This window comes from Canis aureus, chromosome 18, assembly GCF_053574225.1.
Source record: "Canis aureus isolate CA01 chromosome 18, VMU_Caureus_v.1.0, whole genome shotgun sequence".
NCBI classification, from domain to species: domain Eukaryota; kingdom Metazoa; phylum Chordata; class Mammalia; order Carnivora; family Canidae; genus Canis; species Canis aureus.
This window is the reverse complement of record NC_135628.1, coordinates 46,303,903-46,324,283: the sequence shown is the minus strand read 5'-3', so window position 1 is coordinate 46,324,283 and position 20,381 is coordinate 46,303,903. Positions and strand designations below refer to the sequence as shown.

The window sequence follows — 20,381 nt, the reverse complement described above, 5'->3', positions numbered from 1 at the left end:
ATATCTAATATTTAAACATATACTTCTGAAAAACAGATAATATGCTTTCCTCACAGATAAAAAGAGCTATTAGAGTTAGCTATTTTTTTTTCTTCTTTGGCTGGTAGGAGACTCAGAGATAAATCTGTAGCTTAACAAAGCTGTGGGGATCGCAGTTGGCATCCAGAACAACACGATGTCCCCACCCCTGCTCATCTCCTATTCCCAGTTCGGCTTTTATTGTAATTTTCTTTTCCATGGCTCTCATTCATTTAAATTTATATTTTATTGTTTCAACGTATAAAGTTTCCTTCAGATGACTTAGTTCTGTTGTGGAAGCGAGTCAGGCTATAAATAAATAATAAAATACAGAATATCTAAATAAAAGGATGCCACTCAGGATTTTGTACTGGACAGCTTTGACAATGATTCATGGAATAGAGAGTATTCATTTTGTTCATTTGTAGCAAGTGTAATCAGAGCTGCCAATTTTTTGCTTTGACAATTGGCAAATTTCTTTTGGCAAATTTTACTTCACTTTAGCGTGGGTGTGAGAGGCAGGATATAGTTTATTTTGAAACGGATGCTGCCAGTCTGGTTTTTTTCTAAACAATCTTTTCCCTCCCTGTTATTCCTATTGCCATTGATCTTTATTCCTTTTGTGAACGTGATTATCAGGGTTTTCAGTACCTTTTTTGGCTTATGCGTCAACGTTGGCATATATGTCTAACTCCAGAGATACAAACCCTTGCAAATGGTGAGAACCACCCCATTCTGTCAGCTTCCCAATCCAAGCATATAAGTTTCTTCTCTGTTCGCTCTCCACGTTTAACTTTCATTTCTAGCTCAGAATTTAGAGCTTCCTCCGTATCTCCATTCAGAATCTACCTCCCAGTGTTCTTCCCCTGCCCACCTTCCCACAGCTATTACTCAGCACTTTACTTGTCCCATCTACCTCCTGAGCAACAAATAGTCAGTACCTCCCCCCCCACACACATATGTCCTTTCCAGATCTCCATTTTGCCATGAATAATTATATTCTCTAACATTTTTCTTGGCAAGCAAAGGCTATATGTGTTTCTTCTTTGTGAATGAAATAAATAATCATGTTCTACACAGAAAATAACCAGTGGACCCCTTTTCTGAGTGATGATGGAGGGGATGGAGCTCCACTTAAGTCTGACCCTTCCTATTGATGTATTTCATCTAAACATGAAGTCAAGAGATATCCTGGTGACCAAATTAATTACATTCACATTATCTCTAAAACGTTCAGAGTTGCTGGATGGTATCTAGGATCTTCATGATTCAGACCCTGTCTATATCTTTAGCTTTGACTCTGTTTTTTCACCTGACCCTATGCTGACCAAACTACTCAGAGTTCTCGACTATGATGCGTATTTCTAGACCTTTATTCCATTGCACGTGGCACAAATCCTCTTTTTACTTTCATTGTTTGTGCCATGTCTTATGAATTCTTTTGACCTAACTAAAGAGTTGGGTCCTCATGTGACTGGACCCTGAGTCTCTATCGTGGATCAAGCACTTCTCTTGCAGGTGCCATCACATCCATTGCTCAGCTTATTACTGGAGTTGTTTCTTGGTCTCCGTTTTGGTCACAGGATATGAGATCCTTGAGGTCATGCCTGCTGTTTTCCTTATATCCCAAGAGCTGAGCAGCAGCTTGTGGTTTATTATTGATTTCAGTAGGGGAAAAAAAGGAAGTTGGTAGAAATTTAATTGATGTAAATATGTTCACTTTTGGTCCTGCTGGTACCTCCATGATGAAAACTTTTCCTTAGAGACTTTTCTCCCAGGTTAGTTAGCCAGAATCTTTTAGAATGCACAGTGTCCTACTGATGGATTAAGTGGTCACTGTTTTCATGGTAATGCTTCTCACTTTAATATCTACCAAGATCATTTGGTCAATTGCTTCAAGTATAATTTAATATTTCCTATTAACCCAAATTGCAGAGTGCTTTATTCCATGTAACCATTCCAGAACATTTTTGTTAAAGGCCACAAGAGACTGAAGATTGGCTATGTATGAATAGATGAAATTTGTACATGAGTTAGTTAACCATATATTTCATTGGCACATATTTAATAGCTTCTTAGAAATGAATTACAAGTTAGGAACTTGATTATTCCCCTCCTATTTAGGAGTATGTAATAAAGAGGAAAAAACAGTGGTTCTTACACCTTTTCTTTCTTTCTCTGAATCTTGGTTTTGCTCCCTCTCCCCTTCCATCCTCCTCTCCTGACTTCTTGCCTCCCCCTTCTTCCCCTCCTTCTCTTTCTTCTCCCTTTCTCTCTGTCATTTTTCCTTTCTTTTGAAAGAGAGACAATAATAATTCCCTGATCAGTGGTCACTATAGCTCTTGAGAAAGCACCATCCTGGATCAGCCATAGGTAGTTTTTGCATAATTCCCAGTACTTTCCCATTGCTCACACTTGTTAGTCACACACGTTCCAACAACATTTTGCTAGCGATTATTCTTTCTTGGATCAATCAAGATGTGGCCATTGTCAGTAAGAGAAGCTTGGATCTCTTCTGAACGATGAATTTTATTTTATTTTATTTTTTAAAAGATTTTATTTATTCATGAGAGACACGGAAAGAGAGAGGCAGAGACACAGGCAGAGGGAGAAGCAGGCTCCATGCAGGAGCCCGATGTGGGACTAGATTCCGGAACCCCAGGATCACTCCCTGAGCTGAAGGCAGACACTTAACCGCTGAGCCACCCAGGCGTCCCTGAACAATGAATTTTAGCTAAAATATCCAGCCATCTAAGGTGGACATACAGAGAGATAGTAATACTATCTGGAATGGAGAAAATCACGTTAATTGTGTGGTCCGTTTCTTAATACAAATAAACTTTTTAACAGTTAATAGATATTTGATTTCTTTGCCTTAATTGTAGGATATCGATATTGGAAGGGCCCTCAGCAATCCAGTTTAGGCTCCCACTATAAATTTTTTAAATATTTCACTATGATAGACCATAACAACTCCCCAAAGATGTTCATGTTATAATCCCCAAAACCTTCAACTCTGTTACTCACATGGCAAAACAGGCTTTGCAGATGTGATTAAATTAAGGATATTGACAATTGTCCTGGATTATGCATGAGGGCCAAGTATAATCATGAGGACCTTTATAAGAGGGAAGCAGGAGTGTCAGAGTCAGAGAGGGAGCTTTGAAGATGCTATGCTGCTGGCTTTAAAAAGAGAGGAAGTGGCCACAATGCAGGCAACCTCTTGAAGCTCAACAAGGCAAAAAAAATGGATTCTCCTATAGAGCATCCAGAAAAATCACAGCCCTCTTATACCTTGATTTTAGCCCAGTAAGACTATTGATTTAATGGATTGAATTATAATACATTTGTATTCTTTTAAGCTGGTAAATTTGTGGTGATTTGTTAGAGCAGCCATAGGAAGCTAATATAACCACTCTTGACATGGGTGGACATTTTTAGTGATGGGAAGCGTCTGCTCACAAAAGTGACTGAGCCTCCTGTGAGACTGCTGTAATTCATGCTGAGGCTCCTTCTGCCCCTACCCAGATGTCTCCACTGCCTTCTTGCTGTTCCTGATCCTGCCCTTTGGAAAAAGGGGATAGATCTACCCCTGGGACATGACGTACCTTCAACTGTTCAGAGACAGCTGGTGGATTTTCATTGTTAAATCATGTGAAGGACTGAAAAATTTGTGAGAATGAATCTTCCCTGAACATCACTTGCATTGTTTTCTTATACATTAGTTGCATTTTCTGAAACTCGAAGTGCTTTATATATTATACTTTTTAACGTAATACAAGTTTTGGGATATACTTAGAGTTCTTATATTCTTGAGAGATGGTAAACTCAGTAAAACACTCTCATACATTTAGAAAAATACAGTCCACACTTTGAGCTACTTCCCCCAGATATTTCCCTATTTATTTATTTATTTATTTATTTATCTATCTATCTATTTATTTATTTATTTTCGATATTTCCCTTTTTATACTGTATCCATCATCTTTACGGAAGACGAACTTAAGAACACAAAAACCAGATCATTTCAGAGGTACATCTTAAGGCTATCTTTCTTAATTTCTTTAGTCTTTGATTTGGGCATTTGCAAATTGCTGGGGGGGGTGGGGCAGAAAGCATTACTTTTAAATAAAAAGTGATGGGATCAATTGAAGTAATAATTATAATTTCATGAAATCCCAAACATTTTCTGCACTAGACATAGTAGTATCTCCATTGAAAGTTATTTTTTAACTTTTGTGTTGAAGAGTAGTGTAATATGTAAATTGCCATGAATTATAAGCATATAGCTTTTTATTTTTTTTTAAGGATTTTATTTATTTATTTGACAGAGACAGGCAGACAGAGAGAGAGAGAGAGAACACAGCAGGGGAAGCAGCATGCAGTGGGGGAGGAAGAAGTAGACTCCCCACTGAGCAGGAAGCCAGATGTGGGGCTCTGTCCCAAGACCCCGGGATTATAACCTGAGCTGAAGGCTGACACTTAACTGACTGAGCCACCCAAGTGCCTGAATATAGATTTTTAAAGCTTCAGATGTAGTTAGAGAACATTACAACTCCCCGGAAACCCCAGATGTCTCTTATCAAGTACCACCTACCTCAAAGGAGTGAATGTCCTTACACCAGATTATAAACTGCCTTATTTTTTTTTAAATGATGTCAAATTAGTTTTAGTGAAGAATGCATATATTTGAAGCTCAACTGCCAGCAAACTTTTGAATGAAGGCCCATTTTTTGGGGTCAGGGTAATAATGACACAGTGTTTCAGCTGCTTCATTTCTCTGCTTTGTGAAGCAAACTTGTTAACTATTTGAAACAAATGAACAAAAGAATCCTGATTAGGTAAAAATGAATGGATTTATTCTAATAAAACACATGGATTATATCCAGGGTGACATCTGTGAAGTATTTCATTATCTTTTCTTTAATATTACATGTTGAAATTCAAAGATCCGACCATCATGTAGATTTAGTAATCTCTTGCAAGCGGTTAGGAATGGCGCTGTTGAGTTTTCATTATTTGAGAGGAGATGTGAATTATGTATTTAGTGGCAAGATAACAATAAATGATTCAAGGAAAGAAACCTCTAGCTTGGACTTCTCATAAAAAATGAAATTTATGTGCAAATGATGTGTAAACTTTATTACAAAAGTTGTTATAATTTCACACGCATCCATGAGGATAAAATACGTTTGCGTTACTATGGAAACAGGATTATTGCCAAGAGGATTATAGATAAAACCCAAACAATGCTTATATATACTAATCAATCCTAATTTAAATGAATTTAAGTATATTTAAAGAATTGACCAAATATTTTCAATAAAATGTAATGCTCATCTTCCAATCCCCATATGCTGTATAGTATGAGTTCAAGAGTTCTGTCTAATGTTCCTAGAAAATCTTTGGTGACAGTCAGTGATGATTTGTTTTTCATCATACAAGGAAGATTTGTGAAACAGTGTTATAAAGGAAAAGTAATAAAGAATGATAAACCTTCCTTATGTAGATCACTTTGCTGTGAATTTGTCGTCTTTTTGTTTTGTTTTGTTTTTAAGCCATACTCAATGCCATACTCTGTGATCATCAGGGTGGACTCCACCCCTGAAAGTGATAGAGAAAACCAGTTCTCCACAGGGAACAGAACAGGTAAGAAAGCATAACGAGTGATAAATCATAATTGGCATAAAGATATTCATGAGAGTGGCCTTGGGTAGACTTATGTATATAAATATCACTTAATCTGAAGATCTTAGAATTGGACTCAGTAGACAGCAAACTGGAATACAATGTGTGATCTTCTGTGACAAAAATCTAGGCATGTAAAGTTTTAAATTCTTGGTTAAGTCACGACTATAAGGCCAGCCCTAAGATTCAGTTTCTGATCTTGATGAGTGCTGTGCCTGGTGAAATGTGGAAAGAATCTGCAACCTGCAAGCATCTTGCTTCCCTCCCAGTTTGGAAACGACACTAATGTTTGACCAGTGGTTTTCAGGTTGTTTTATTTTGAAAGCGATGATGTGTATGCTTTGTTTGAAGGAAATCCCAGAAGCAAGGCAAGCTAGACAGAAACACAACTGTTTCTGCTACAGAATGGTGAAAGCCCCCTCACCTTTCCCTCTGTATCTGGACAGGGAGGCTGGTGAAAGTATAAGACAAGGCAGATAAGGTCCAGCCAGGTAGGATCCTGTTGGCCATGTAACGAGGAGATCATCTCAGGTAAGAATGTGACTTTTAATCTCACTACAGAGTTAAATACTCTGGAGTAGCTCTGACATGAGAACTTCTCATTACTTTCTGTGGGTTGTGCCAACTGAGATAGATAACCATGGCTCTTGTTGTTGTCGTTATACACAAAACCAGAAGTGATTTATAAACAAGAAAATAAGAATACCAAACTTGAGTCATCATTAGTTTAGTTACTAGTGGAATAAATGCATTATAATTAGGCCTTTTTGTATAAGGAGAGAAAACGTCATAGATATATACACAGGAATGATAGGGTTTAAAGTTCACCCTAGATACACCTCTTTGCTCTCTTATTAGGGTAATTTTGGGGTGGTCTGGCTAAATAACTGTTCTCTTGCCTTAAGGGTATATAACATTTCCATCAAGAAAACAAATAAAGTGGAAGCTTTAAAGAATATTTTGAATCAATTATAGAAACTCTTATTAAGGAGGTTTGGTCAAAGGTATTAGATACCATTAGTATAATAACTTTGAAAATCTAATGCAATAATCCCTTCTTTAGATCTCTGAAATTCATCTATGCCCACTAAAAGTCTCTCCTCATACTTGTTATGTAAACAAAAGTTGCATGTTTTTATATTTATTTCACATTTTAAGATAAAAACCTGTGTTGTGGATAGGGTTTTGTTTTGTTCTTTATGCATGTATTTTGTCTTATTTTAAGCATTTATCCCTCCTGCCCCTACAGTTTTATGGTGGGATCATGGACTTTTTCCCTCCTTGTATTCAGTGTAGAAAAGTAGGTAAGGGATGCCTGGGTGGCTCAGTAGTTGAGCGTCTGCCTTTGGCTCAGGGTGTGATCCTAGGGTCCTGGGATCGAGTCCTGCATTGGGTCCCAGGAGGGAGCCTGCTTCTCCCTCTGCCTATATCTCTGTCTCTCTCTGTGTGTCTCTCATGAATAAATAGGTATAATTTAGAGAGAGAGAGAGAGAGAGAGAGAGAAGTAGTTAAGCTACATTGATCTGAGAGCTGTACAGACCTGTCCTCCTCAGCTCCAACCAGCTATGTGCCTGCACCACCACTTTGGTCCTCAGCTTGCTCTCGAGGGATGTTACTGGTCTTCTAGGGTTGATGTGAGATGTGAGCGAGCCAGCACAGTGTCTAGCACTTAGTAAGTGCACAGTGAAAAGCAGCTAGTGGTTACTCTTGGAACAATTGGCTCATTCTGTCACAGACAGGTGTCCTTGATCTGTTAACACGTTCTCAGCACTGGCTGGGAACTTGACACTATAACATCGACTGGTTGAAGCTGTTGTTCTTTTGGATGAACCTCTCAGATGGCTCTTTACTAGGCTTGCGTCTTGATGGGAGGAGAAGCACAGGCTTGGAGGCCAGTTAGCTTTATGTTTGACACAACCATTGCAAATAGCAGCCCCGTGTTTTCACAACTTTCTTAATGAAACTGCTCAGTGTGCCCTACTTTCCCGATGCCACTTTAATTCATGACAATGATACATTTTCCTGTTGTTTTTGTCAAAGCAAATCGAGTTAAGTAGATGAGTTGTTGTTATGATCTTGCTGCCTTGTGGAAGGAATTTTTTTCTCCTCTTTTTCTATTAGAGAGAGATATTTAATCTAAAGCTGCTGTCTCTGTACTGATAAGCATCCAGCCTCATTATTGTGTTTAAATATCTTTCACTGCCTTTGGAAATTCTAATGAACCAAACAGGTGTGTGTGTGTGTGTGTGTGTGTGTTTTATCCATCACTTTCTCTCCCCAATAAAGACCCATTACAGTAAAATATTTGAAAGGAGGATTGTATATGGTATACATAGGTTCCCATTAGGAGTAAATATTAGGGTCCATGTATCAGTACTAGTTCTTATACACATACATTCTGCTTTTGGCACACATAGATGGTATTCAATCCATGAATATCATTGTTGCAAAGAGCATTCGTGTCAGTGTCTAGTAGGATAGCAAAACCATTCTTAGCTTTTCAAAAAGAGGGTGTACAATGCAAGGAATTCTTTACAAATGTGTTGAATAGCCTGAGGGAGAGAAAAGGGGAAGGTGCTGTTCCTCAGAGATTAGTAATTGTAGGAAGTCATGACAGTCCCTGGGGCTGAAGGGGCAAAGAGGAAATGGTATTCCCTAAACCCTCGAAACCTTACTCTTGGTGGTCCTGCCGCCGCTGCTGCTTCTGAAAGCACCAGAGGTGTCTGCACCGTGGGCATCTGAGAGTTTGCAGGCACCCTCTCTGCTGGCCTCCCTGCCCGAGTGGCTGGCTGGTGCCTGAGAGGGATGCTGTGCCATGGTAGCAGAGGTCAGCAGTTGCCTACCACTACCAGAACCCAGGAGTGCTGAGATGCCCAGGCAGCTTCAGGGAGAAGCAGAAGAAAGAAAATAAATCATGACTCCTTTCATTTTTCTAACTTCCCCCCCAGTGCTTTCCACTGGCAAACCTAACCAGAAACCAGCTGGCAAAGAGCTCTGTGGATATGCAATTTACATGTCTCCAGCTAGTACCCTTGGCCCTCAGAGAACACAGGTTTGAACTGCCTGGTCCACGTATACACAGATTTGTTTTGCTGAATACCATACAGCATGTTCTCTTCCTATGATTTCCCTAATAACATTTTCTTTTCTCTGGCTCACTTCATTGTAAGAACACGCTGTGGAATACATATAACTTACAAAATTCATGTTAATTGACTGTTTATGTTGTCGATAAGGGTTCTGGTCAACAGTAGGCTGAGTCATTAAGTTTTGGGGGAGTCGAAAGTTATACATAGATTGTTGATTACACAGGGTTGGCACCCCTAAGCCCCGCATTATTCAGAGGTCAGCAGTAGTTTTCTGGCTTCCAGTCCCAAAAGAGAGTAGGCATGGGAGAATAGAACTGATTGGCAACAGAGATATACCCAGCACTGCTTTTATATCACGTGCTCTAAGCTTGCAGAAACTAGGAGGGAGGAACATTAACTCGTGAAAGAGATAGTTATTATTTTTTTTATCATACAGAAATCTGAAAGATGATACAAATGTTTATGTTCCAACCAGACCTCATGTGTATAGTTTCCTATTGCCCCAACAAATCACTGTAAACTTAATGGCTTAAAACAACACATTTATTATTCTTGAGTTCTGTAAGTGCACAGAGATCTCCTTGGACTAAAATCAAGGTATAGGCAGGGCCATCCTCCTAGCTGGAGGCTTGAAGGGAGAATCCATTTCCTTGCTTCCTCCACCTCTTAGAATCTGCCTGTGTTCCTTGACCCATGACTACCTATCTCCATTTTTAAAGCCTGCAATTTGGGGAGCCCTGGTGGCTCAGTGGCTTAGTGCCACCTTCAGCCAGGGTGTGATCCTGGAGACCTGGGATCGAGTCCCACGTCGGGCTCCCTGCATGGATGGAGCCTGCTTCTCCCTCTGCCTGTGTCTCTGCCTCTTCTCCTTCTGTGTCTCTCATGAATCAATAAATAAAATCTTTTAAGTAAAATAAAATAAAGCCAGCAAGTTCTTCTCCTGCTACACTCTCTGATTCTCCTCAGCTGGAAGAACTCATTTTAAAGGACTCATGTGATTAGCTTGGGCCTCTCTATTCAGGATCCTCTCCTCCCCTCAAGGTTCTTCATTTTAATCATATCTGCTGAGTCCCTTTTGACATGTATCATACCATTTATAGGTTCTGAGAATTTGCTCTTGGGCATTCATGGGGCCCATTATTCTGCTTACAGCATTTTAGATTCATATACACCTGTAGTTATTCGCTAGTTGTTATCTCTTGTAGACCTCTCAAATACATAATCTCTAGAACTAAACCAAGTGGGTTCTTCCTTGGTTAGGGATATCATCTTCATCCAACAATGTGGGCTTGAAACTTGAGAATGTTTTCCTTTAATCCCTCATCGGATTGGTACGTCTGCCCATTTTACTTCCTAAATATTTCTCCAGTCTACTCATGGCCTGTACCTCTGCTACCATTCATTCCTAACTTCTGCCTAGGACTGCAAGCATTTTCCATTTTTCCAAAAACAAAATGCTTCTTGGTTAATGGTATCTGGCATTGTGTGAGCTGGGGGAGCTACTGATGCAAATAAGGTGCCCGTGTCATACGCCTCGATGGAATTTACAGTCTAGAATGGAAAACACATGCTAAACAGATAAACCTGTGTGACAAATGTCTTAGAAGAGGACATTTCTGATCTTTGTGATTAGGGGTCACTTTTCAAAAATTGGGGTTAAAAATTGTGAATATACTAGAAAAAGCCATCAGGTTGGCTGATAGTATTTTTTCCCCATATATATGTGTCACTTCCTCTTGATTCTAGAATATAAAGACGAACAGTAAGACTGCTAAATTATAGGGTGAATATGGCAGTTAGTTACTGGTAGTAAAATCAAGCTAGAATGGCCTGTAGATCTCATCTTCATGTTGTCTAAATGGGGGTTATGCTGCAGATTTGAGGGCTCCAGACTGGACTTGATAGAATCATAATGCTGGTAGTGGTGGTGGTGGGGGGGTGAGCCTGGAATGTGTACTTTAAGCAAGGTATTCATGAGTGTGTTGTGCACATTAACATTATGAAATTATTGAACCAATGGCCACTCACCAAGACCTCCTTATAGAGGCTGAGGAAAGTTCACTCATGCTCGGTCCTCTCCTTTTTCCACTGCTAATTCCTGTGGGCATCCTCTGTGAAGCTTCCCTGGTGTTCTAAATACCTCCTTAATTCTCAGTTCACAGAGTAACAGGTTAAAAGCACTCATTTTATATCAGACATACTAGGCCAAAACAAGCCTTGCATGCCTTTACTTTTTAAATTTTTAAAATAATTTTAAGTTGTAGGTGCTACTGTCTTCCATTTTGCAGATGACATGAGGCTCCTCATTTCACAACTGCTAAGTGGTAATGATGTTATTACCTTATTCCTTCAGGTACATGTGATTAAGCAACCAATTTCCTTTTAGAAACATACAATAGAAAGAAAACTCATAAAACCAACATAAGTCCATTTTCATCTTATTAGAATTTGAGTTTTTAAAAATAATAATCCATTCATAAGTATATTAAGCCATTTAATTACAGTGATGAGTGATTTTCTAATGTTCACATTATTATTGAAGAGTATAAGCAAGCTATTCATAACACATATTAATAAAAGTTAATTAACTGATCAGAGTCCAGTTGTCTGAAATGGCATGTAAGCATTTATCAAAGGATAGCTCGGATTCTTCTAGAGGATATTAAGAGCAGGAGCAAAAGTTGGTTGAAGGACTTACCCTGTGCTTTATTCTGCTAGGGGATTTTTTAGAATATCTCTAGACTATCCTTGCTGCAGAAGCATTATATGTATCAGCAGCTTGACTAATTGGCCTGACATCCCTGAGGTCTCCCTTGTCTGATGGTCAGAATTCAAACCATCTCATGTCCTTGTCACAAAGCTTATTGTTGTAACTGCTGGATATTGTTAGGTGTAGGGTGTGGGGGAAGTACAGGATTAGTGGCATGTGTAGCAGTAGGAGTACTTAGGGGTAATGTTAGTGTTAGGCCTAGGAGTAGGTTTAAGGGTAGGTGTAGTGTTACGTTTAGGGATTACAGAAACTGCAAACTTGCAGAGCATACTGTAAACTGTGATGAATTCATTAAGCACTTTCTGAGGTTCTGGTTACTTGTATGTATGATTTATCTCATTTTGTCTTTGGGTGCTTGTTCAGTTCACAGGCGACAAAACTGAGGCTTAGAGAGAGGTTAGCAACTTTCCTAATGTAACGTGAGCTAGCAGAAAATAAGAGATTTGAACACAAATCTTCTCGTATGTACTACATGTGAGTAGGTTGCTTTGAAAAACATTTGTCAGACTTCTAAGAATTTGTTGGCTTCAAGGGAAACAAAAAACGAACTCAAAACAACTTTAACTGACTTCAGCAAAAGAGAAGCTTGGTTGTTGGAAGGATTCATGGATAGAAAATGTTAGGGCCTCAGTCAGGGCTGGGAAATGAAATCCGGGGTTAAGGTGGCTGTGTCTCTGGTGTTTCCAGATATCTCAACTGTTTCTTATTTCAGCTGCATCATTTGCTGCCTTACATGTGGGCTCTCTCTGCCTCTGATAGATAATGACTAGTCCAGTCTATGAGCATGTGTGTGTGTGTGTGTGTGTGTGTGTGTGTGTGTGTGCACCCACTTGCCATGTGCATGTAATGGAAGAGGAGAATAGAAAGAAATTGGGTGGGAGAGAGGAGGTCAGGGCCACTCATTCTGTGGCCCACATGAGGAGCTATGGGACGAGATACCCCAGGAGAGTTGACGGGCAGTTTCTCAGATGGGAGTCAGAGCACAGGTGGGGAGAACATAACTGTTAGAGAAGCGATCTACATTATTTATATAAAAGGATTTTCTTGTACTGTGCTGTTAAACTTTGATAGTTAAATCCCTGGTTCTCCCACTTGTTTGGGAGCAGTTTTATGAATCTTAATTGGTTTCTCTAGTTTGGGTTCAGAGAGTTGTGTGTATATTCATGTATGTGTGTGTGTATACTAATATGTCTAGCCTATAATTCTATTCCAAATATGCACATATAATTCTATTTATGCAAGCATTTTATTCCTGTTAGTCAACTGGGAGTTAACTTCACCAAAGAGATATTTTGGTGTCTCTTCTATGACACGCAAGGGGAAACGTTGTCTTTTTGTCATTTGTAAGCTAATTGCTTGTGCTTCTACAACTATCATTTGGTTAATATTAGCAAGAAAAACCAGGTAGTGCCAGAGATAAGAATGGTGCCTCTGTTAGTAGAATGTGCCTGCTTGTAAGCTGTGGGTTTCTAATATCTCTGACATGGCACACTACCATGAGTAAACATTTTTAGCAGCAGACATGAGTTAGTGGCCCTCATAAGAATTATCCCACAAAGCAGTTTTTATGGACGAGAAGACTCTTCAGGAAAGCATTACACTCATTTCAACTTAATATTATCTGAAAGCCCTAAACATCTTTCCTTATACAAAAACATTTGCTGTTTGCACAAGAAGGTCAAAAGTGAAAATGTCAAACTGGTGATTACCTTGCCTTGTGTGTGCTGAAAGGAATATAGGAATTCCTGTAATCACCTGAAACTGATGATTACCTTGCCTTGTGTGTGGTGAAAGGAATACAGGAAGTTCTGAAATACAGGAATATAGGAATTCCTGATTTCAGGAATATCAACTTAAGATATTAAGATTAAGGAATATCTTAATATCAACTTAAGATATTAAGCTGAAATGAGTATGAGGATGATGGCAGTAATAAGGAAGTGCTGCTTCTTGATTATCCCCTCCATCCTAAAAAATATGTTAGATTAGTTTATTTCAATGAGTCACCTGAACATGAAAGATGATATAAATAATAGGATGTAGTGGGAAGCAGAACTAGAGGAATTGGAAAAGCTTGCAAGTCCTCTTGAGCCATTTCAGTTGAAATGCTTTATCATTTTGTTATATATGACATATAAGATGTACTTATAGTCAAATTTAATGAATATACATTACAGAGATAAATGGTTCATGAATTCACCATCATTTTGGATTATGCATTATTGGTCTTTAAAATCATTAGTTTGGAAAATTGAGATTTGATTGCAATTTGCAATTTCCTAGCATGCTTTGACTGGGCAAAGGATAACTGCCATAGCAAAATTTACAAATGTGATGAGATTGATCCATAAAGTAGATAAAGGATATGGCAAAATCTGCAATCAACTGTAAAAGTTTGACCATGGAAATACCATTGGAATAACCCAAAGTTTGAGTTGTAATATCAGGGCTCATAGATATTATTTTATTTTTTTAAAGATTCAATTATTTATTTGAGAGAGAGAAGGAGAGTGAACATGTGCAGAGGCAGAAGGAGAGAGAGAATATTTAAAAAAATTTTTTAAAGATTTTGATGTGTTTATTTGAGACAGAGCTGGAGAGAGAGAGAGCATAGCATGCGTGCAAGCATGAGTGGGGAAGAGAGAGAGAGGGGAGAAGCAGACTCCTCGTTGAGCAGGGAGCCCGAACTGGGGCTCCTTCCCAGGACCCTGGGGTCATGACCTGAGCTTAAGGCAGACACTTAACAGACTGAGCCACCCAGGTACCCCGAGAGAGAATCTTGAAACTGACTCCTGCTGAGTGTGGAGCTTGGTGCAGGGCTATATCCCAGGACCTCGAGATCATGACCAGAGCTGAAATCAAGAGCCAGCCATTGAATGGACTTGAGTACCCAGGCACCCCACAGCTCAAAGATATTCTAAAGTCACTTTTTGCATAGCTAGGTTTCTCCCAATGATTAGTGCATTTATCTGAACAAATGTTTATTGAGCAATCATTCTTTTCCAGAAATGTACAAATAGTAACTTGAGGACATTTAAGGTATAAGACCAGATCTTTGCCATTCAAAGCTGAGTAGAGCTCTTTCCCCCTTGGGCTATGATTGGATGCTTAATCTCACATGAGAGGACAGATTCCTTTCTTGAAACCAGGATAAATTACTGGTTTTCTTTTTAGTAAAAAATTTTAAAATATCCAGAGGGCTTTATGCATTCCCAAACTGACTCTGCAACTTCACTAACAACCAACTCAACAGCCAAGCTTGTAGAAATGTTGTTTATACTTTGTTCTATTTCCTCACCCAACCCTCACTCCTCAGCCTACTGCATGCCGCTTCTGTCTCTAGTATACTATATAAGTCACTCTTTCTGAGTCACCAATGATGTCTTTGTCATTAAATCTACTTTTTACTCCTTGTCTTACTTGACTTTGAGACAATTGATACTGTTGAGTACTGTCTTTTAAAAGAAATGTTCTTTTCCTTTGACTTCCATCACACTTCCCTGATCTAATTCTCTTTCTCTGCTTCTGGGTGATTTGAACAATGTCTTCTTAGACTTTGTGGGTCCCTGTTCTTCCCATGGCACTCTTCAAGGTTTTGAAGTAGCCTGTCTTCTCTCTTCAGTATCTAATTGAGCTGGATGATAGGATGCTAAATCCTCAGTCATCATCTGTGATGATGTCCAATCTCTATCTCTACCAGATCCATCTCCAGGGCTTCAGAGAATATTTCCAAATCACTACTGGATAGTTTAACACTGATGCTTTGCAGGCACTTCAGATTTAGCATGTTCAAAATGGAAAACTTCATCTTACTCCCTGCACATCTCCAGGCTGCTTCTCTTCCAGTATCACCTGTCTTGGGAGATGGCACATGCTTTCTGTTCTTGCCATTATCTTTGTACAGACATCATATCATCTCGTTCCTTGATTATTGTAATAGCCTCCTAATTGGTATGTCTGCCCGGTCTAGTTACCAAGTACTCTTCTCATCTCTTCTTCCAATTCAAAGTGGTTCTTCTATAATGCTATCTAATCATGGCATTTCTCTGATTAAAACAAAACTGTGTCCTATTTCACTTGAGATGAAATCATGGTGCTTATGTAGCTAGCTCTAAATGTCTGCATAATCTGGTCCCATGCCTAGCTATCCAATCTCATCTCTTATGATTCCATTTGTATTTCAGTCCTGCCTTATTGATATTCTTTCACATCTTCAACACAGTATGGCTCTTCTTGCCTTTGGGTGTTAGCACATCCCTCTGATCAACTATATATATATATATATATATCCTCCACCAGGAACACTCCCCTCCTACTCTTGTCTTTTATTTGGCTCAGTTCTATGCAACTTCCAGAAATCCTTGAATCTTTCTTCCCTCAGAGGCATCCCCTAATCCTCTACCCTAGGTAAAGTTAGTAAACCACTGCAACTTGTATATCCAAGATAAGTAATTATAATTATATATTATTATATAATATATTAATTATTAGAATTACAACTGTTTAATTTTTTATATGTTTGGGATAGAGGGAGATAGAGACTGCATACTCTCTAAGGTAGAAATTATGCTTATTTGCTCATAATTGCATTGTACCTCCAAACCTCCATGTCTAATAAAGTGTTTGATACAGTTTTTTAGTTCACACTTGCTGAATGATTAAATCCAGAGAGAGAATAAAATTCAATGTGTGTCATGTTGTCCTACAACCAATTGAGAGAAACAGAGGGCAAAACATGTCAATAGGGTGCCAAAGGGCACCTTTTTACCTAAATTTTCATTGCAAATGGAATAAATAATATACCAAAGAATTTAGGAGGGGTTCTATAGCAGCTTTTATGTGTGCTTTTAAATGACAATAGCATGGCCTTCAATAAATATATGTGGCAATCAATAAATAATTATTAATGTTTTGAATGACTTTTATTTGACAAAAGGAAGGAATTGAACTCTGTAAGTGCTGCTGATTTTATATTTGGCTCCACTGAATGTAAACATATTAAGGGGAGCTATGGTGGTGAATATCAGTCCTAGGATTATCTTTGGGATAATTTTTCCTTTAGCCTAATTTATTTTAACTTATCAAAATGTTTTGACTTTCCTGGAAGTTACTTAGATCAGAAAATGTGTATTAGTAGTTATACATATCAGCAAATTATGAGATTTAATATGAGATTTAATAATGATGCATGTCCTCTATACCTCATCAAGTTATTATTAATGTGGTTTATGTATACAATGGAATATTACTCAGCCATTAGAAACGACAAATACCCACCATTTGCTTTGACGTGGATGGAACTGGAGGGTATTATGCTGAGTGAAATAAGTCAATCGGAGAAGGACAAACATTATATGGTCTCATTCATTTGGGGAATATAAAAATAGTGAAAGGGAATAAAGGGGAAAGGAGAAAAAATGAGTGGGAAATATCAGAAAGGGAGACAGAACATGAGAGACTCCTAACTCTGGGAAACGAACAAGGGGTGGTGGAAGGGGAGGAGGGTGGGTGGTGGGGGTGACTGGGTGACGGGTACTGAGTGGGGGACTTGATGGGATGAGCACTGGGTGTTATTCTATATGTTGGCAAATTGAACACCAATAAAAGATAAATTTATAAAAAAGGAAAAAAGTTATTACTAATAACTGATATGGAAATATCAAAAATTATTCCAACCTGATGTAGCTGTAATATATCAGTAATCAAAAGCACATTTTCCTTTACAAACTCTATACTCCTTATATATTTCCTGCCTCAGGAATGGTACTGTCTTGTTGTAAAAACTAGAAACCAAAAACGTTTGACACCTTTCTCTCCTTTATAAGCAATGTTTATTTACCTCCTGATTATCTCTCAAACTCATCCCTTTAGATCCATTTCCACAGTCATTAATTTAGTTCTAGCTATTATTATCCCTTGCTAGGAGACTTGTAACAACTTCCTGAGGAGCCTGTCTGCACCAATATATTCCCTGCCAGTGCATTCTCCACTCAGTAGCCAAACCATCTGATTATGCTCTGCTTAAAATCTTCAGTGGCTTCCCATTAGGTTAAAGGAAAATGTCCCATTCTTCACTGTTTCTCGTGACTTCACAGTACTACCAAACTTGCTATTTAGATGTCAGATCTAATAATCTAATGCATAGATTTCTGGCTTTTTGGCTTCCCATTCATCTTTGCACTAGAATGCATCCAGGATGGACTTTTCAAAGGAAAATGTTGGCATTGCTCACAGGCACTCTCTGATAGGGTGGATTAGTTTAGACATTCATTCATTCAGACATTAGGGTTCAAAATTTTAATACAAACATCTTAATTCTGTCCTCCTGCCTGACGCTAAGACAATAAGTCTTTCTTTTGAGACATATTTTTGGATACAGTTCAAGAGCTTCACAGACTTCTTTATGATACAGATGAACAGAAACCCAAAATAAAATTACTTGTTCAGGGCCACATAATGAATTAGCAATGAAGTACATAACAAAAGTCAGTCATCTCACCTCAATGTTCTTTTCATTTTGTCATTTTGATTTTGGCTGGAACAGAGTATGTGCTCAAGAATTGTTGCTGTATAGGATAGAAAGTGAGGAATGGATGAATCAAAATATTACAAGGTATATAGTTTTATGTATCTACTTGCTGTAGAGTGGCTTATTATTTTTTGCTTTCAAAAAGCAAAGTCTAGTATAAACTGAGTCTAGTATAAACGAGAAGGAGAAGGGAAGTGAGACATGAGTGGCTGAGATCCCTCAGGAAGTCATTACACTAGAATGCATTTTGGTAAAATGTAAATATGTTCGATGTTCAGACTTTTATTTCTTCCTCAATAAATCAAGGCTTGACATTTAATGCACTCTTTTATAAATAGTATTTTTAAAAAATTGCTTAGTATTCTAGAAAGAATAGAAATGGGAAATGCACAATTAAAATGAAATCAAATTTACAGTTTTATAATAACCTAAGAAAACAAATATAATAAATATTAGCCTTATTGAGCACAAATCTCTCAGAGAATACATTAAGTGTGGCTAGTAAAATAAAGATTTGAAGAACATAAAGAAAACAACTTTAAAATTTGGAATAAAGGTTGTATACCGGGGGATCCCTGGGTGACTCAGCAGTTTAGCCCCTGCCTTTGGCCCACGTCGCAATCCTGGAGTCCCAGGATCGAGTCTCGTGTCGGGCTCCCGGCATGGAACCTGCTTCTCCCTCTGCCTGTGTCTCTGCCTCTCTCTCTCTCTCTCTGTCTATCATGAATAAATAAATAGAATATTTTTAAAAAAAGGTTGTATACCTTACCAGTAGCTTGCTCAGATGCTCCAATAAGAAAGAGTATTTTTATTTTAAATCCTATGAATTGGGAATGAGTTCCTATACTTGGCTCAGTGAATAGTAATATATAAGTACAAAAGTTCCACTGAATCACTTCCAGAAGTGTATTCTTAGTATCCTTCCAAATTAGAATGTAAGAAATTAATATGTAGGGAAAACTGAAAACTAAAGTACAACTATTATATTTTCACTTGCTATTTTCAAGAGCTTTATGGACAATGACCAAAAGCCAATCAATTCTAGAGGAACGTTTTAAATCTATTGACATTTCACAACCGTTTTGATGAAAGTAAAATGAACTTTATGGGAAAATTCTTAGATATTTTAATGGCCTCCTTTAAAAATGAAGCACTAAAGATAGGAATACCAAAAATTTGCACAGTAATAGCTTACAAGTCACTGGCAGGGAAAAGAGTGTGAAAATAAACAACAGCCTTATGATAGGAGAATTGTTATTGTATGTGGTGGAGTACCACATACCATGAGGGTATCTCGAGTTTGCCATGCCTCCCAGAGCAAATATAATTTGATTGATAAGCAGAATTTTGCTAAGAGAAGTGAGGAAAGAGGATAAAGACAAAGAAAGGAGAAATGTTGGGAATCAAAGCTTTGCAGATCATGAGAGAATTTTTTGTTGTTTTATCCTGGAATGAAGCCATTGAAGAATTTTGACCAGAGGAATGACATTTATTGAGTTCTTACTATATGCTGGGTTTATTAAACCATCATTTCATGCAACACACCCCTTATCAATCTTATAATGTAGATACTTGTTATCACACTCATTTTGTAGGTGAGGTGTCTGAGGTGTTGAGAGGTGAAGGAATAAAATATAACTCTACAATTCCTGAGCCAGGTTTCAACACAGCAATTTGATACCAAAGGTGGCTTTCTCTCTCTCTCTTAAAGTTTTAAAATTTATTTGAGAGAAAGAGAGCTTACACATAGGAGAGGGGTTGCAGAGGGAGAGGGAGAGAGTCCCAAGTGGGTTTAATCTCAGGACCCTAAAATCATGACCTGAGGGAAACCAAGGTTTAACTCATTGAGCCCCCCAGACATCCCCAGAGGTGGTTCTCTTAAACCTTGTGCTACACAGCTTTTAAGGTTTTTAGAAATACTTTATAGATTAGCAGGAGGAAGAGGAGACTGGAGAGAGGGAGATCTCTAAGGAGAGCACAAAAACAAAGCCAGACACTAGAAATACTTTCTGTGGGAAATGGGTGGGGCTTGGGCTGATTGGCTGTCAGTGATAACAATGAGGAAGGGAAACTGGGACAATGTTGAAGTTTCTGCCTTGGCCACTGTGTGTAGTGGTCTATTTTATAGCAACAGGGAGTGCAAGTCCAGGAGCAGAATGCAGGAAGAGTGGTGGCTGGGAAGGGATCCATTCTCTGTAGGGCATATGGAGATGGAGATGCGTGTGGAGGTGCAGGGGGACATTGGGAGAAGGCACTAAGAGAGGACATGGAGTACAGGAGGAGTATG

At 38.5% G+C, this 20,381-nt stretch overlaps 2 protein-coding genes across 8 annotated transcripts in view; one reads left to right on the top strand and one right to left on the bottom strand.

Annotated features, from left to right (window-relative positions):
* ZNF804B (zinc finger protein 804B) overlaps window positions 1-20,381 on the top strand; it is a 493,317-nt gene that overhangs the window by 6,407 nt on the left and 466,529 nt on the right. The window lies entirely within an intron of this gene.
* TEX47 (testis expressed 47) overlaps window positions 1-20,381 on the bottom strand; it is a 29,224-nt gene that overhangs the window by 2,833 nt on the left and 6,010 nt on the right. For 5 of the 7 annotated variants that reach the window (XM_077857058.1, XM_077857057.1, XM_077857061.1 and 2 more), the window contains exon 3: window positions 18,065-18,131. The exons of the other annotated variants lie outside the window; for them this stretch is intronic. The gene's annotated coding sequence lies outside the window, so the exon portion shown is untranslated. The remainder of the gene's footprint in view (window positions 1-18,064; window positions 18,132-20,381) is intronic. 7 annotated transcript variants of the gene reach the window in all.